Consider the following 17,500-nt stretch of genomic DNA (forward strand, 5'->3'; position numbering starts at 1 on the left):
TCCTTGGCACTCTCATACTTGATTTCCATCTTTGTTTCACTCTTAAGTTGAAATATATATTTAACTCCTTGTTACTAAAATTACTGGAGATGTACTCATGTGCAAGGATAATTAGAGAAATATTCATGTTAAATATGTGGTCGATCTTCTAAATAAGCAATTTCATTTTATCAATGAGCTGAATTATCTGCATGGCCCCGGTAGAATCCCACTTTAGGCTGTGATGTGGATAGATTTGATTACAAAGCATGCTCAGTGTACGTGACTAAATATATAGATTATTTTACCGATTTTACCGAATTCACGCTGCTTAATTTATCATGGAGCACAAGCAATTAAACCAGCCGCCACAGTATCTCATTCGTCTGTCGAATCATCTACATTATTTCTCATGGAATTACATCCGTCATATTTTTGGCGTGAGATTTCGATCAAGTAGTAGCCCAATAAGTTTCTCCGAAAGTTATCAATCGTTCCTCTCAAACGGCTGCATTGGAATTTGCATTTAGATTAAAAGTCGTCGAAATACCCGCAGGGTGACAGACTCTTTTTGCCGCGAAAGTTTTCCTTTCCTTTTTTGTTTCCTTATTTATGTATAAGTTATTTTTTTTATACCCTTCGAGAAGTAGTTATCTTTTCCCCCGCATCATTTGGAAGTGGCGCTCGGGTATGAGTTCACGAGGCGTTTGGGGACGACCTTTAGGACTTAATGGGGTTTCTCCAGGGGCTGTTACATATCCTTCCCCGGGGTCTCACGTCATCGACTTTGAGGAATGATTCCAGTTCCCTTGAGAAGCTTCAATTCCTGCCAAGGATACCCATACAATTCCACCATAAGCTTTCCCAAGTTTGCCTTCTCCAAGACTCTTCTACCGTGGAAATGCGAAATATCCTATCGTTCGCCGCCAGGTTGAATTTTCACCGCAAGTGATCAATTGCGGCGATATAAATTTATATTGGCAATATATTTTCACTCAAGTTTGAAAATATTAATTATTTGCTTTTAAGTGATAAATAATAATCATAAATACTATAATTTAGCGATAATTAATTTTTAAAAAATAATTCTTAAATTTTTCGTCAAAAGTAACCTCAATTTTCCGTATTACATTTCAAGTAGTACATAAAATCGATGAACATCATATTTTTGTTTCATTAATATGCAATTTAAATTATTTCTCAAACTTATACCGATTAAACACCACCTCAATCCTTCCCAAGTTTTCGTTCTCTAAAATTCGTCTACATTTGGAGAAGTATCAGTATTACTCGCCACCTGGTCAAATTTTCACCTTAAGCGATCAATCGCAGTGATTTAAATTTCTATCGGTAATAACTTTCAATTCATTTTTGGCAATATTAGTCATTGACTTTTTAGTGATAAAGAATAACTTTAATTTTTTATTCATAGGTAATATCTATTTTTTTAGCTCAGATGTTCAAGTAATTAAAAAAAATTAATGAAAACCATGTTTCTTATATAAATATTCAATGTTTCATATTTGTCTAGATGATCCCATGCAATTCCACCCCAATGTCTCTCAAGTTAGTGACATCTAAGAGTCTTCTACCATGGAGATGCAAAATATCCTATCGCTCGCCGCCAGGTTTAATTTTCACCGTTAGTAATCAATCGCTGCGATATTGGTAATATTTTTTTGATCATGCTTGGCAATATATCTTATTTTCTTTTTAGTTTTCAAGAACTTCCTTGAATTCTTATTCATTGGTAACATACATTTTTAGCTTTTACTTTGAAGTAATTGATTAAAAATTCAGGCGTAATACAGTAGGAATTCGGCATATTTAAGTGGAAGTTAGTCGCAAGTTTCCACTATTATTTAAAGTGTGCGATGCGTTTCGGATCAGGAAACCATCATCTGGTATAAGAAATTGAAGTGAACAATACGTACAATACAGTGACTAATAAATTTCTCACTGTCTTCCAGTTATACGTCTGTTTAACACCCCTTCCAAAAACTTGTCAAATCCAAACGTAGGTTGGTTCTCCTTCTTTAAAAGTATAAATGTGATGTTCTCACGTACTAAAATTTCTTGTACCCGATGATGGTTTTTTGGGGCGAAACTCGTCGTACGCTTTAAATAAGTTTGTTAAATTGCACATACCTTTGGTTTTTATAATTAATAACAAATTGACAAAAAACATGTATCTTATTTTAATATCCAATATTTCATACATGTCAAGCTCGTTTCAAAGCGTTCAGAAAGTCACGGTTCATGCGAGGATTTTCGGTAATTATATTGAGTTCCGCAAATTAATAATGATAAATATCCCGCAAACTAATAATAAAGTATATCCTCAAAGCCCATCCTACGAATTAATTTTGTTTATTAACTTTCATGCCCTCTTTCGCCGGTGATAAAAGTTTCGTTTTTATAAAAGGAACACTGATCTCTCTAAATATAATTTCAGCTCTGATGAATTCCATGAGAGAGATTTTATTAGCAGTATTAAATTATCTTCTTCCAATATTTATCTACATCTTTGATAACCATTTCTTTAAAAATGTTACTGATTAATTTAAACGCACTATTTCGCAAAATTTGTGTAAAAATGTATCTCAAGTGAAAAATGTCTATTGTTTGGTTTCGAAGCGTTTATCTCAAGATCTCACCATTCGTCTAAGTTTTCTCCTTATGAGTTTATATGAAGGTGATATGTGTAGGATATATGATAATAAAATTCAAGTTGTACAAACCTGGAGTATCGGATGAATGTATAATTGTTAATGAAGAACTGATTATAAACACATGCAATTTAGATTGCAATGGTGGTAACACTCACGTGATTTTATGAAATAATACTTGTAAACGAATAATTAGTTTATTGGTCAGTTATTATTCTTTATTAGCTTAACTAATTGCACGACTGGATATTTCATAGAATATGCCTTGCAAACCACCTAATGCTTGTAAGTACTCTTGAATACATCTTACTATGATAGTTTTCATAATAATTTTATTGGCAATCAGCAAACTCTCAATTTGGTGATTTCCCAGAGCATAACATATAGGGTTGGGAAAAAATATGTAATTGCGCGTATATAATATGCTCTGTAAAAATCACTGTGTTCAATCCGTATTATTTACGTAGGTAAACTTTCATTCAACATTTTATTTTTACCGGCTAGTTAACCATAAACTGATATGAATCGGGACTACTTATATTGAATACGATATATTTCATAGAAGTGAAGCGTAGGAAATTATATTAGGACATTATTGTGAGACTTAGCCAATGGAAAATAAGTCCTAACAAACTATTTCAAAACATTTCCATGAACATTTAAATGAAATAAAGTTTGACTAAGGGTATCTTAACACTAATTAAGACTAAGGGTAGGGTAAAGATTCTAGCAAGTTCAAATTATTAGTGCATACATGTAGGCATTTTACCAAACCACGTTGAACAGAGTTGACTTAAAGCACTCATCGGTTTAATTTTTTTTTTATATTTGACCATCTATCGTTATAATCTTTGAGAACCTAGAACGAACGAATGATTCACTCAATGTTTTGCAGAGTAGTTTGATTTGGAGTTGCAACTGAATTCATCTGGGCTTTCAATCGAATGGGATTACTTAATGGAAAAAAATCATTATGCAGGCAAGAGGAAAGGAATAAATGTGTAGGGTAATACTCAGAAATAGTTTTGAAATCCAAAACTCAACGAGAATAAACTATTATTTTGTATCGATATGGCCAAGGAAGTAGAAACCATGAGAGGATGAAATGTATGAGCATCATCGAATAGATATGATTAGGCCGAGAACTCAAAATCGAAGAAAGCCAACAAAGAATCATTCTGAACTTAATTTGTCTCACTGATATTTTACCCGGCTTACATTAGTTGACATGGGAACGGTATTGAGAGGTTATAACTCACGAGTTTTGCAAGCAGTAAAAGTTATAGTTAATAGAAGATAATTCTCAGAAACGCGTAAATTATTGAAAATGGATGCAAACTCTCGAATAGTGTGTAGATAGAAACTATTGGAATGTCTCCTTACAAATAGTCAGTATTTGTAATAATCAATGGCCGAAAATTATTCATTATGTCCTATTAAAGAGTATGGTGGCTGGAAATTGAGCTGAACAGAAAGATTTTTTTCTCGAATGTAAATAGTGACGTAATTAAGACGCAAATATTTTCCTTGTTTTGGATTTATCAATTGGAATTTTAATATCCCCCCCTGATGTATTTTTTTTCTTATGCATCTTATTGATTAGTTATTAGACTTTTCATTTCCAGATTGTTACTTATAGCTTTGAAGGAAAAGAGCAGGAAATGTGTTAATTTTTTCATAATATAAGGTGAATATCATTTCTAATTCAAGTATTCAAATTAAGCACACCTCAAATTCTTTCGTGTCCCGCCATTAAGAACTCCTAAGCCACATCGTATTTCGCCGAGAACTGGTCTTGTTTTGCCACTCTTCTTTTATGGTAAATTGAATATTGTAAGTAATAGATTAAAGTGGCAAGCATAATGATTCTATTAATTTTTACAAATTTTTCTTCGTCATTTTAAATTCGAATAAAATCATGAATAATTTTTTTAGACTGAAAAAGCAGTCACATATTTTGGAATGCAGAATTATTTCGTATCCCGTCTTTAAGTGTTCTAGTTTTGCCATTTTTATCTGATAGAAAAGTTAATTTTTGAAAACGTTTATAGAATGGTATGCATGAAATTTTCATTTACGTGTACTTTTTTTCTGATTCTTTATCAATTCGACCAAAATCATGATTTGTTCCTTGCATGGGAAATTTCTTTATAGTTTTGAGCATTGAAAATTAGAATGAATAATGCATTCAAGGGTAGAAGGGTAGATAAGGTACCTCCGTGGTGGCCATGATTGCGCGGATAGTCTACAGAATTAGGTTTTAATTTCAATTTTCTTAATTTGCCATTGAAACTTTGCAATGTGATCTCCTTAGTCAAAAAGCATTTAAATGTTTGAGTACTATGTGTAGCTTAATGAATGAAATGGGCTCTTAGCAATTGCCTTCAAATTTATAATGATGAAAGAAATCTAAAGTTGTAATAAAAGATACTGTTATATGTCATAGAATTCTTACACAAGTTGAAATTCTCAAACTTAATTTGCAGTTTCTGTTCATCTATGCAAATTCGAACGTCTTTTTGTTTGTGAAGACTTTTTTTGAACCTTGTGTTACTTTTGGATCAGCGCCTGCAAATACCTATGCAAAAAGGGGATAAAAATAAGGTGTGTACAATATGCACTACCTTCTTTTATAAGTGACAGCAATGCTTCGGTGTATATATCTCCTCACTATTCCGACTCTTGCCAGCTATTGCTTCTCCAATCGGCTTCTCTTCTGCTGTCTCCTCCCCTTCCCAGTGGGCTCTCTGCCATTATCATCCATTGCCCCTTTTCCATTCATCGCAATCTTTCCTTCTCCCTTACTTCTGGTGGGCATGTGCGTGGAATTATCTTTTGGTCTGTGCGGGAGAGGAGGTGGAAAAGAAGTAGGAGACCAGATCCCTTCAACTGCGGGGCTTAAAACTCTTTTCTTTTTCTCTCTCTCCCTCCGGAGACTCCTTAACATAATCTCATGAATAATTATGGAAGCGGTCCAAAGATGGAGTTGAGTGAATAGAGAAGGTAGAATGCGGGATGGATAAAAATAAGCGATGGGATGGATTGGCTTGGAGGGGTTCGATGGGGTGGGAGGTGCAAGTCTCGGATGAGAAAATTGGAGTGGGAAGATATGGAGGTTTGGAGAAAGGGTTTCGGAATGTGATTCTCTCTCCCGGAATCGGAGGGAATTCGTGCCGGGATGCAGGATGTGGCAAACTCTTTGGTGGTTGGCGGACGGATGAGAGGAACCGAAAGGGAATTGTTTTGCGAGCCTAGGGTTTGTCGCTGGGGGAAGCAGAGATTAGCAGTTAAATGAGGATTTGTGCGACTGACTCGTGATGTTCTCTAAAGATTCGGAACGCTCGTTATCGTCAAGTGAAAGCGGCTCAGTCACTTTTGTTTTTGGATTCCTTGTTCGCCTCGATTTGGGTGCTTTTAGTGCTTTAACTACATAATTACTTCGCTGATATTCTAAATGTATATTTAGGAGTAGGGATTTCTCGGACTCAATCTGTTGTACTCGATTTCTTTTCGTAGCTTATTCCTTTTTTTACAATTTCGTTTATCATCTTTAAATCAACAGGGTATGCAGCGGAACTTTGGCACGGAGAGCTTACATTTTATAGCTGAGATGCAGGCAAATATTTGAAAGGGTGTATTTTGAGCACGCTGAAAATTTGGGGTTCATAGTTGTAGATATTTGAAAATAAATTGGTCAAGCGGGAGGGATGAGTCATCTTAATTTGTTTTTTAATTCTTTCGCATAACTCGTTCGGCGAATAAGCCTCTCTATCAAATTTACACTACGGCATACGATAAAAAAGCTTTCTAAAATAGAACTACTTTGGGGTTTTGTGTAAATGGAATGATTATGCGCCACTTGTGGAAATTCATCACCTAGCACAGCGGTGGTGAACCTTTTGGCAATTGAGTGTTACAGTTTGTTTAGTAATATCGAACCACCTACTAACCCATGCCTTTATCACCCTTAAAAATCTACTAGCAGAAATAATTACTTCAGGTGTCATTTTCGGCAAACATGTAATAGATGAAATGTTTAAATGCCTGAGGAGTGTATTTTAAGCTACTGCTCTTCAAACTTCACGGTTCTTTTATGGCAACGCGGGCGATATCAAGTATTATAACAGTAGCAAAATTTTAGAATTTCATTTCATTTACAAAGTTTTATACACATAGTACGTGTGTTTACACGATGTGATTCCCTTTCATTTTTTACGTTATACAAATATGGTGCATTTAGATTTTATAATTGGAAGACCGATATTTTGAAATGTATTAATGAAATGAACATTAATGCGTACAAATTTCGTTAACATGGTACCATGAATAACAATCATCAATACGTACGACGCTACTAGTGAATTGCAAGTGCTAAGTATCATTCCTCGAGTAGAATTTAATTACTAGTTTCAGGATGGAAGATAATTTTCAGAAATTCAATTTCATATTCCATAAGGTCATTGTGACTTGTTCTTACCTTATCTTACCATCCTTTGATGTAATATCTTCTTTGGGAACACTATGGAATATATTTAATAATTTTATGATACTCCTAAAACCACATTAGAGATTGATTAGAAGTTGATTGGAATTTTCCGGTTTAGACAATCTTTAGGTCCTGAGGACAATACAAAATGTTGTGAAACCAGTCGCGGATAAACATTAATGTAAAAAAAGGAGAGTCAAAATTAAATTAAAAAGTGAAGTAATTGTGTGTAATCATCTGAAAACTTACATTTTATAATATGTTTTCACCGAATTTCACCAAATCAAGCCAGAGACCACTTGCGACCAAGTAATTGACACCGTCAGGTATTAAGAAAGAAGTATAATATGAATTTTAACCTAACTTTAAACAGCGACTTAATTTCGAAATATAGAAATATTCAGTCACATTTTCCTTCGTACAAAAATTCTGTCGGAGTCCCAAACGGTGTCCAAGACTTCCTTTCACACCCTCACCCAACTTGGATCCATTAAAATAAAATCGTCCGTCCACGCCAGGCCGCTTAATTCCACCCTGACCCCAACCGCCACTTTATTCAAATCCGAAATTCCCTATCCAACCACCCCGGTCCGTTTTTTTTTACCCCTTACACGTCCTGCCTCCAACCTCTCCTCCCTTACGTTTATATAACACCTTTCAGGAGCCTTCGTCCCTCACCGCTCTTAAGACCCGCAAAAATTTTCCAAACGACTCCTTGCACTGCCTCTTGACTTATACATTCATCTCTTAACTAAGAGTCTTTCCCAAACACCCCGCTTTGTTCACCCTCTACAAAAAACAGTCCGATTCACCTCTGAGTTTCCTCTCCAGAGAACCCATCCGTCTGTAAAGCAGGCCGAAACTCGGGAATCCTTCATTCTATCGGGACAAATGTGATAAAATCCGGGAATTTCCCGAGCTATTCGGGAAAACTCCTGATTGCCTTTTCTTAAAAAAAAATTGTGTTCAAGCAATTAGATTTAGCATCGTAGAAATGTCACTGTAGATGTGACTCATGTATTTCAATTATATGAGTAGTAATGAATAGCGGAATAAGTCCTAAAATATGAGTCGTTTATTCATATGATTTAGGCCCATAGGAACAGTAAAGGTTTCTTCAAGCAATTAATTCCGCATTAATTGTAATATGAGCTAAATTTCATATTACCACGCAGTAACATAAATGTCATGAGAGAAGATATTTTTCTTTAAGTAAAAACAGGGAAGTTTTTATTTAGTCAGCCAATCAAACATTAAACCCGAGGCTGGTGAGGCATCGCATCTTTTAGGATAGGGAGGTCTGTTACATTCCCGAGGCTATCTCGTGCTCAATATAAGTATTATTTGTTTCGTTGTGTCCTGAGGCTTCACTGGGGGTTTGTTCTCAGAACCCTCCAACTAGGCAAGCGTTATACCCACGTTACCGTCACACACTGGTATACGTATAACATGGCACCTTGAATATTCTAGTTGTAAATTTAAAGTCCTTCTTTCTCTGTAATAATACCGCAGAAAGTATTATGAATCTAGACATATGAATCGTCAGTCAGCGATTCAATTCGAGAATTGGCATGGATGAGTATAGTTAGACCTTACACTAGACTTGGGTATAGGTGTTTGATGCCATTTATACTCTTAGTAATATCTGCTAATAATGCTAATTTAATGATATATTGTACTTTGATTATGTTTATAAATAAAGAAGGCATGCTTCACATGAAGCATCCATTTCATTGATGGCTCAACAAAGCAAAATAACAGAGAAAAGCTTAGACTGTGCTTCGGGAAAACCGGGAAATGTTGGGGATTTTTATTTTTGTGGCATGGGTGATTACCCTGTTCAGTTCTTTTTCTCCTCACCACAAAATTTGTCCCCAACCCCGTCTCTGTTGCCTTTTTGTGATTGCCACCCTCACTCGGATCCACTACAGTCCCAGCAAAAGGGTGGTGGCGTTGGGGAGACGGACCAGGAGGAATTATAAAAACATCGCAATTTTCAATTAAGTCTCCACGTTCCCTTCTTTTTTCTCCCATTCTGTGCCCTCACTTCCCGCAAACTCTGTCCCCATCTCTTCACTAATTCTCTCCCTTTTCTTTTTCACCTTCGTCATTATCCTTGTCACTTCCCTCCATGACCTTACACTACTCCGACTCTTCCGTCTCCTTCCCTCAATTTGCATTAATCTCCCGGCCATGTTTCAATTTATACGTGCACTTGTACAATTATATCCCCGTGCTAGGAATATGTCTCCTATCTCTCTCTTAATGAATGAATGAGTAAAACACACTTTGCCGTTTCGTATGTTACGTGGGCACTTTTTTCTATCTGCACTCTGTCCCTTATGGTCATACTCGTGCTTAGATAATGAATGTCCTAATGACATTGACACAGAATTGGACTAGTGATACTACCTCGAAAGTGCATGTCTCATGAATGTTAAAGGTTGTCGGGCTTAGTAGTGTGACTATAGTCTTAGTTATGTGGGCCAATTACTTTGTGTTATACGCGAGGAGGAAAAATATATAAGCTCCCCGAATGAAGATTGTTAATTTCAACTAAATTTGCTCCTCGTATAAAATTTTGAGTCCTGATTATGATAGACGAGTAACGTATCTAACGTTGACGGAAAAAAACGGGCATGAACAAGGATTTTTCCCAGAATTTCAAAGGAGGATTTATGGATGATTTCCATAAATCCTCCTTTGATCCATAAATCATCATCCATAAATCATCCACTTGAGTTTCAATGTTTAAAGACTTTCAAAAAATACTTTCGGTTTTCATTTTATCCTCATTGATGTGGCAGTCGGCCTATTTCTATGTTGCACTTTTTGCCAAAATTCATCTTACCACCAACTTGAGTACTGATAAAAAAAACGAAATTAAACGAAATTTTCGTACTTTTAATATTTCCATGCTAGATTTTCCAATGGCATCGGAATTAAAGCATGGAAATCGAGATATGGAAAAGTATGGGCCTAAAACAGCGCACTGGTGGTCATGTACGCCTAAGTTATCAGCGCCTACGTTTACATTTTTCCTTCCACGTTGTCCTCGTTGCGTACAAATTTACTATACTTATTATTCCACACCAAGTTTATGAGTTTCAAGCTCTAAAGCATCAAGTCAATTAATATTATTTTAAAGCTTTTTCAATATTTCTTTCATGATACCTTTGCAGCATTGTATCATAGATAACCATACACATATTTAATGGTATTAAGATTTTAAAATACTACTCACTTTTATCTTTTAAATAAAAACTAGATACGTACGATAGTAGATATAATTTTTCTTCAAAATTCTCTGATGTAGCCATTTAACATAAGGTTACAAAATAATATTGACCTTTGTGAAAATTTAGGGCTTCATTCATGAGATGTTCACCCTTCGAGCTAACCGCTGCACCAAGGTAATGTGAATGCAAGAGGAAAAGAAGGTCGAGGAAGCTTTTCTAGTTTTCTGGAGTCTTTTCAGGTACTTCGATAAAAAAGCGTACATTTTTTTGGCTTGCGGTGAACGTTTCTTTTCCCTTACTTTTCTTTCTCATTGAATGATCATTAGAATGTTTTACCATTTAGTTGCTTGTCTTGATTGGCTACAAGACCTGAAGTGATAAACATAATTATTTTTATAACTTTATTATTGTCATTGATTAACTTTTTTACAATCTGTGGTGTAAATATTTTTAACCTGAAGCACTTCAAGAAACTCTTCATGAATAAATAGTTATCAAGACAGTGGCTATGATTTTCATCACACTACTGCATTTAAAGATGTTTACATCGATTGTTTTCTCTTATTAAAGGTCTACTTCAAGAGTTTTATGTACTTAAATGGCATTTTGTCCCTTACTTGTGAAATATTCCATTGCATATTTTCAGTGGTATGAGGATTTTAGTAGCTGTAAAAAAGATTTGGCTATATTATTTAGTCCGAGTATAGCCATATTTATATTTAGCTTCAATGATAAATGTGAAATTCTGGCATGATAAGTATAGACATTCCATATGGTGGACTAAAATAAAGATTTGCTATTCTAAATGATTTGGACTGTAAATTGAAATTGAAATTTTGCTTTACTCCTCTGGCATTCGCAACCGGAGATATACTATCTTAAACCACCTTAGCATTAAAAAGAGTTAGGACTTGCATATTATTTGCTAGTTTGGGCTAATAACTACAGGTGCATGAAAATCTTTAACACAATCCATCTGGTTCTTTCTGGTATTAATTAAGTACAGCTGCATACATATGTAATTATCCACTTTGTTTAGATCATCAATTTATGTGAACAAAACGTTTCGGCATATTAAAGCATTAAATCTTCAAGTTCAAGAAAGTTCCATCTCATATATGTACTGTAAAAGCTTTAATTCAACTGTCGTCAAAATTTGTGATTGGAATGATTTGAATTTCTTTATCTCACGCTGTGAACATTTTTATCAACTCAATGACCTAAAAAAGCGACACAAAATTGTCACGATGTTCTAATTTAACATTTTTGGAACGGAATTTCGGCTAAGATGGCTCACATTGCATAGCCTAGAAATAACCAAAGCGGCAAATACTGCTTGAAGGTGTCAGCTCTGATCGGAAATAGGGAAATAAATATGTAGTAGTAGTAATTTATTTATAGTTTAAAAAAACTAATGCGTACAAATATCGGCATTAAAGTATCAAAATAATTATATATCACAAGGTATTTCAAATAAAATATGTAATAATACTTGCTCTTATTTCACACATAATTTTGTACTCAGTAACAATGCGGAGGTTAAATTGTTGTCACGGGTCATACAATATCATGCAACACTTCGATGTATATAAATGTAACTACAAACGTGTTATTGGAATTTCTTTTAAATCAATAAAAGTTTTTTTACAAGCTCGCTCATCTCTTTTTACATCCATGATTTTATTTACCACTTGCTTCATTTATAATTTTGTTGCATATTTTTATACAATTAAAAAATTATATTTTCCTGTTCGTAGCGCATTGCTCATTTAAATAAAATTCGTTGCAGTTTATTATTTTTAATTGTGATTTCTTGTTAGTAAAGAAAAGTGAATGATTTATTCCCGGAATATTTGGACTTGCATACTAAATCCTGGTTTGAGCTAATGATTATTGATAAATGAAAATATTTTAGACAAACCATGTGGTTCTTTCTGAGATGGTTAAACCATGTCTGTACGAATATTAAACACTTAAGGTTACCAATTACGCCAATTGGCGAAATGGTGAGACAACTGCGTCCAAAACTGCTTCTCACGGCAATTGACGGAATAGTCTTTTCAAAAATATTTTATGAATTATTCTGTCACGAAATGTATTTTTCTCTGTGCATTGCTTTGTATTGTTAGTTACGTTTGAAGCCAATTTATAGCATAAGCATACATAAGTGGTGTGGTTGTTTTGTAATGGATTCTATAAAAGTATCATAAACAGCCAGCAAACAGGGAATGACCACCGGTTTTTGGGCCGGCATTCTAAGTGCTAAGAATCCATTTTTTGTGGCTCATCCATTATTATGATATAGCACCTTTATCATATCAAGCATATAATCTCGAGAAGAAGTCAGCAATGAAGTGCTGGAGTTAATGGGATTGGGATTTAGGAGGATCCTTAAAGATTTCAGGTTCAAAAAGTAACCTTTTGTTTTATCTAGTACGAGGAATTTTTTCCAAATTCATGTGAGATACCTTTGCTTTCACTCAGCTGAAAGCACTTATTTTAATATCGTGGTTATATGAGTGAACAATCAAATATGAGTAAGTATCTTGTTTCATAGTTTTATTTTCAATTCTTGAATGTTGCCAAAAGGAAACAAATGGTATTCTAACACTCGTAATACGATTGCGATACTAAAATTAGTATAGAAAAATTCGGCAAACACGTTAAAGTCATTTACTTCTTCGGAGTTGCATCATCTAAAGTCACAAGATAAATATTGTGGTATTGTTAAGGTTTTTTGCTTCTACTGCTCATTCTCTTATGGCAATATTACTGAGTAATTTATAAACTATCTTGCCGAATGCTCTTCTGTGTTGGGTTAAAATTAGTGCTTACATCATTACATGATGCTGAGGTACCCATGCATATTTTTTTATGTTCTCTCATTCATTTTATCTTTTTTATTGATTTAATTTTATTACTGTATTATGGCTATATGTTGAATTATGATTAAACGTGATTGAAAATTCGGAAAAAATTTTATACATCGCTATGGTGAGCCACAATGAAAACTTATTGTAGTTAAATTTGTAAATTTCAATAGGTGTTTTCATATTATCCACGTAATTGTATTTACCACATTGTGCAGATAACTATTTGAAAGCAGATTACATGTGAATGAAGTGTATAATGAGCAAAAATGGCATATCATGGTGTTTTTTTATAATTAGGCTTGAGATATGGCGGCAGAATGTATTGTTAATAATTGAATACCTAGATGTTATCATAAAGTTCATATATTATACATACTCGCGCTAAATTTTAGACTAGAGCACTTCCAGAACTCATTAAGGCAAGGAAAACCAATAACTGACCATGGCTCCTAATTGCGTGGCATGTTTATCATCTGCTTTTGATGGGAGGTGGGTTATGATTCCGTGTTGCAATTGGGCTTACTAGAGGAATGCTGGGTGCAACCCTCCCTTCAAAGTTCGTAATAATGGCCCGTAGGCTTTACGGGTCAAATTGATCGGCATACACTTTCCCTTGGCACGGCCCGTCGGACGTTCGGCCTCATTCAATCTTCACTGAACAGAAATTGTTCATTACGACCATGTTTCAAGTGCACAATACCCTCGGTCTGAGGTCCGCCGTTTAAACTGTAGCCCCAGGTGATTTCCATGGTTAGTAGGAGGAACCACATAGATATTTTAAACCTGAAGTACTTAAAAAAACACTTCATAAAAGAATAGCATTCAGGACAGTGGCAATGCATTTCATCACAATAGTCTATTCAAAATTAAGTTCATCACATTTACCAGTATTTTATATCCCATTTCTACCTGGAGCGATTTCATCTATGCAAGTGGCATTTGTGTTCGTTGATTACTCTTGTTCATAGCAGTTAAAAGGCTTATTATGTCCAGATTCTTTTTGAGTGGAATTTGCGACATGGGTTTTCTTTGCGACATTTATTCTATCCTATTTCAGCTTTTTCAATGGCCTATATGAACTTTGATTTTCATTCAGAATGAATACTAATTATATTTCAAACCCTCCGTATGGTTGTTATATAATGATTGAAATATATTCAAATACTCAAAGAAGTTATAGTTTTTATTTTTTAATGAACATGCCTTAACATTAAAAAAAAGTCAAACTTTCCTCTCATTTTATGGAGCAATCTTTCCTTTGCCTCCTTTTCATCATTTGAAAATCTGGCCTTCATCCATTTATCAGCATACCAAGTACTTTTACACTCTTCATTTCCACTTTCGCATGTGCATGTCTCATGGAAGCGAGAACTTATATGAGTTGCCTACGACTAGAAACGTCCCTTTAATTTTGGAGAATTTTGCTAGCTGTTGAACATGAGATTTATTCATCGACGGTTGGATGGCATTACAAGCGTGTTTGAACGTTGTACCTTTATAAATGCAAGCCAATTCCTATCCCAATAACCTCTTTTTCTCTGCCCCTCATTAAGTTTCTTTAGTTTGCTAATTTCCTCGTCGCAATTTAGCTAATGGCTTCCTTAAACATTGCCATTGCCTTAATTGGTAATTGAGTATTTTTATTTGCTATTCGCCCTATGCGCCAACAATCACTTGTATGGTTATACTTCCTATTTATGGTATTCTATGACTATAAAATTGAGAAAAACCCTAAGGAGTATTTCATCAAATACTTTGAAGTAAAATAAGTGGTACACGATATGAGAAAGAATGAAGAAAACTTCGCACGGAGATTCTTTTCAATTAGTTCTTGATAATTACTCTTAATATTTCATCCTCAGTTTTTTTTACAATTCAAACAAGCTTTTTATTTTTATTATCCACATTATTTTCTTTTGTGACTCTCGGAGCTGTTCATACTTCTTATTTGCTTGTAGTTGTAAGGCTAATTATTACAATATTCCTTTTTTATAAGATTCACGTCATGGTATTGCTTTGGGAAGTTTTTCCTTTTCCTATTTCAGCTTTTGCAATGGCCTTCGTGCGCTTTAATTCCCTTTTGTCTCTCACCTTTCTGCGTTAATTTTTTAAATATTCATTAAACATTTTACGCATTGTATACCAAAGCAAATTTATTCGTGGGCAGGTGGCTAGAAATACTCCTAATTTTAATTTAACGTTTCAGGCAAGCAAGTATCATTGAGAGAGAATTTTTGTATGCTACGCTTTTGTCTGGATTTCTCTCTACTTTTTTATTTGCAATAAATAACTCTTTATAGTCTTTAAAACTTCTCCATATATTTTATTATATACGTTCGCCATGTTTTTGTAGCTTGGGCGTTATACCAGTGCTCCTTTTCCACTTGGAACGTGCTTCTTTCTTCTAGTTAAAAAATATCTTTTACAGAAATAATATACTCACAGTTGAATTAAAATAAATAATCTTATCGTGCAATGACATATTTTCCAATATTCTTGTCATTAAATGTTTAGCCGTGAACTGTACAATGCCGAACCTTACTATTCAATTTCACCAAATTCCATTCAACATTTTATTACCCTTTCCCTCAAAACATATTGAATAGGTTAACGTTTCCAAGCTCTTTGAAAAATCCCATCCGAAACACAAAGGAACTTTTATGTATGAAAGGGAGAAAGTAATCTTCCCACTTGCTTGGCACAAACTACTGTTTTGCTTCCCAATCGTTCACACTCCGATGAATCTGTCCGACGCTTCACGATTGATTTGTGTAGCTGCTTGAATCACAGCGCGGATGAGTAGTAATGGACATTGATTTTCGGTCTGTGTATGTTCATGGGAAGGTAGGAAAATAGGCGATAGAATCCGGAGAAAAGGTCTAAGTATGAGCGTTCTAACAGCGGGAAGTTACCGTGGAGAAGTAGCCAGCTATGAACTTTTAAAATGTTACCCCTCCCCCTCATCTCAATCGAGATGCTGCAATTAGATAAAAGGGAAAAAATCACCTGAGCTGGGTCTTAGGTTGGTTTTGAGAAGTAAACAGAGTTGTTTTAGGTATAACGTCATGAAATTCAAACATTAATATAAGTTAAAGGATCCTGGAAATTTCCAACAGATACTTCAATTTCTCGGCCAGATTCTATGCATTGTGTATGGTCCTTCCGTGGCGTTTATTTATTGAGGTATTTTGCATGTTGACATTGAATCAGCTCGTGTGGAATGGGGTTGTAAACTCAGGCCCAAAATCGCAGCCCATTAAAATCTTTGGGTTGTTGAAAAAGAAGATAAAAATGAATAAAAAAATCCTTCAGTCATTCTCTTGAAGGCTTAAAATTAAAAAACTAATATTTCCAACTACTTTTCAGGAGTTGGTGACGTCACTCAAGTTCCGTTGCGTTGAATACCTTCAGTCACACTTTCAAGGTGAAAAAGTTTCTTTGAATGAAATCTATCCATTGGATAAATTGTAAGGAAAATGTCAAAAAACGTTACTTCATGTAATGTTATCCCATAATAGCATTTAGAATATATATTAATGACACACGTTTTTTTATGATCTCTACTAACTCTTTATTTTGAGTTGAAGCCTCACCAAATGATCAAGAACTACAGCTTGCTGCCAAAGAAATAGTTTAATTGGACCACAGCCTACCCAACTTGAGCAAAGTTATGTTTTTTCTCATTTAACACAGCTACTTAGCTGCCAAATATCAGTTGCTAAGAGCATGACGTTTACACTGTATATAATTTTGTTTTCAGCGCTATCTCCTATCTTAAAGTTAACTAATTCTGTTTCAGTTACAAATATAATTTTTTAATGCGCCGTTGCCGCCAGAGGAATTGTAACGGAGGCAATGATTCAAAATTTGGGAGGAATATTTTATGCTGAAATATGTGTCCAGAAGGCTATAAGGATAATTTTCAGCCGTCAAATAAATAATTCCTGAAAAAAAACTTCAAGGATTCCGAAATGTTTCGAATTCGACGTTATTTCAAAACTATAACTTTAACTTGCTGACGCACCGTATATTCTATTTTAACATTATCTGAGGAAGATTTCGATTGGAATCGAGTGGCACCTTTTTATCGACACTTCAATGGGTGTATGCACACATTCTGTCGATAAAATATTTTTTAACGATAAAATTTTCGGTCATTGTCATTCCGATCTTTTACTCTAATTTAAATGCTAGAGTATATTTGTCATAATAAGTGATGTTTTCAGGGTAATCCAACCTACTACTCCAGTTCGT

The 17,500-nt window shown here is 34.6% G+C and overlaps 1 protein-coding gene across 7 annotated transcripts in view; it reads left to right on the forward strand.

Annotated features, from left to right (window-relative positions):
- LOC124166847 (lachesin-like) overlaps window positions 1-17,500 on the forward strand; it is a 791,588-nt gene that overhangs the window by 301,507 nt on the left and 472,581 nt on the right. The window lies entirely within an intron of this gene.

Source organism: Ischnura elegans, chromosome 10, assembly GCF_921293095.1.
Source record: "Ischnura elegans chromosome 10, ioIscEleg1.1, whole genome shotgun sequence".
NCBI lineage: Eukaryota > Metazoa > Arthropoda > Insecta > Odonata > Coenagrionidae > Ischnura > Ischnura elegans.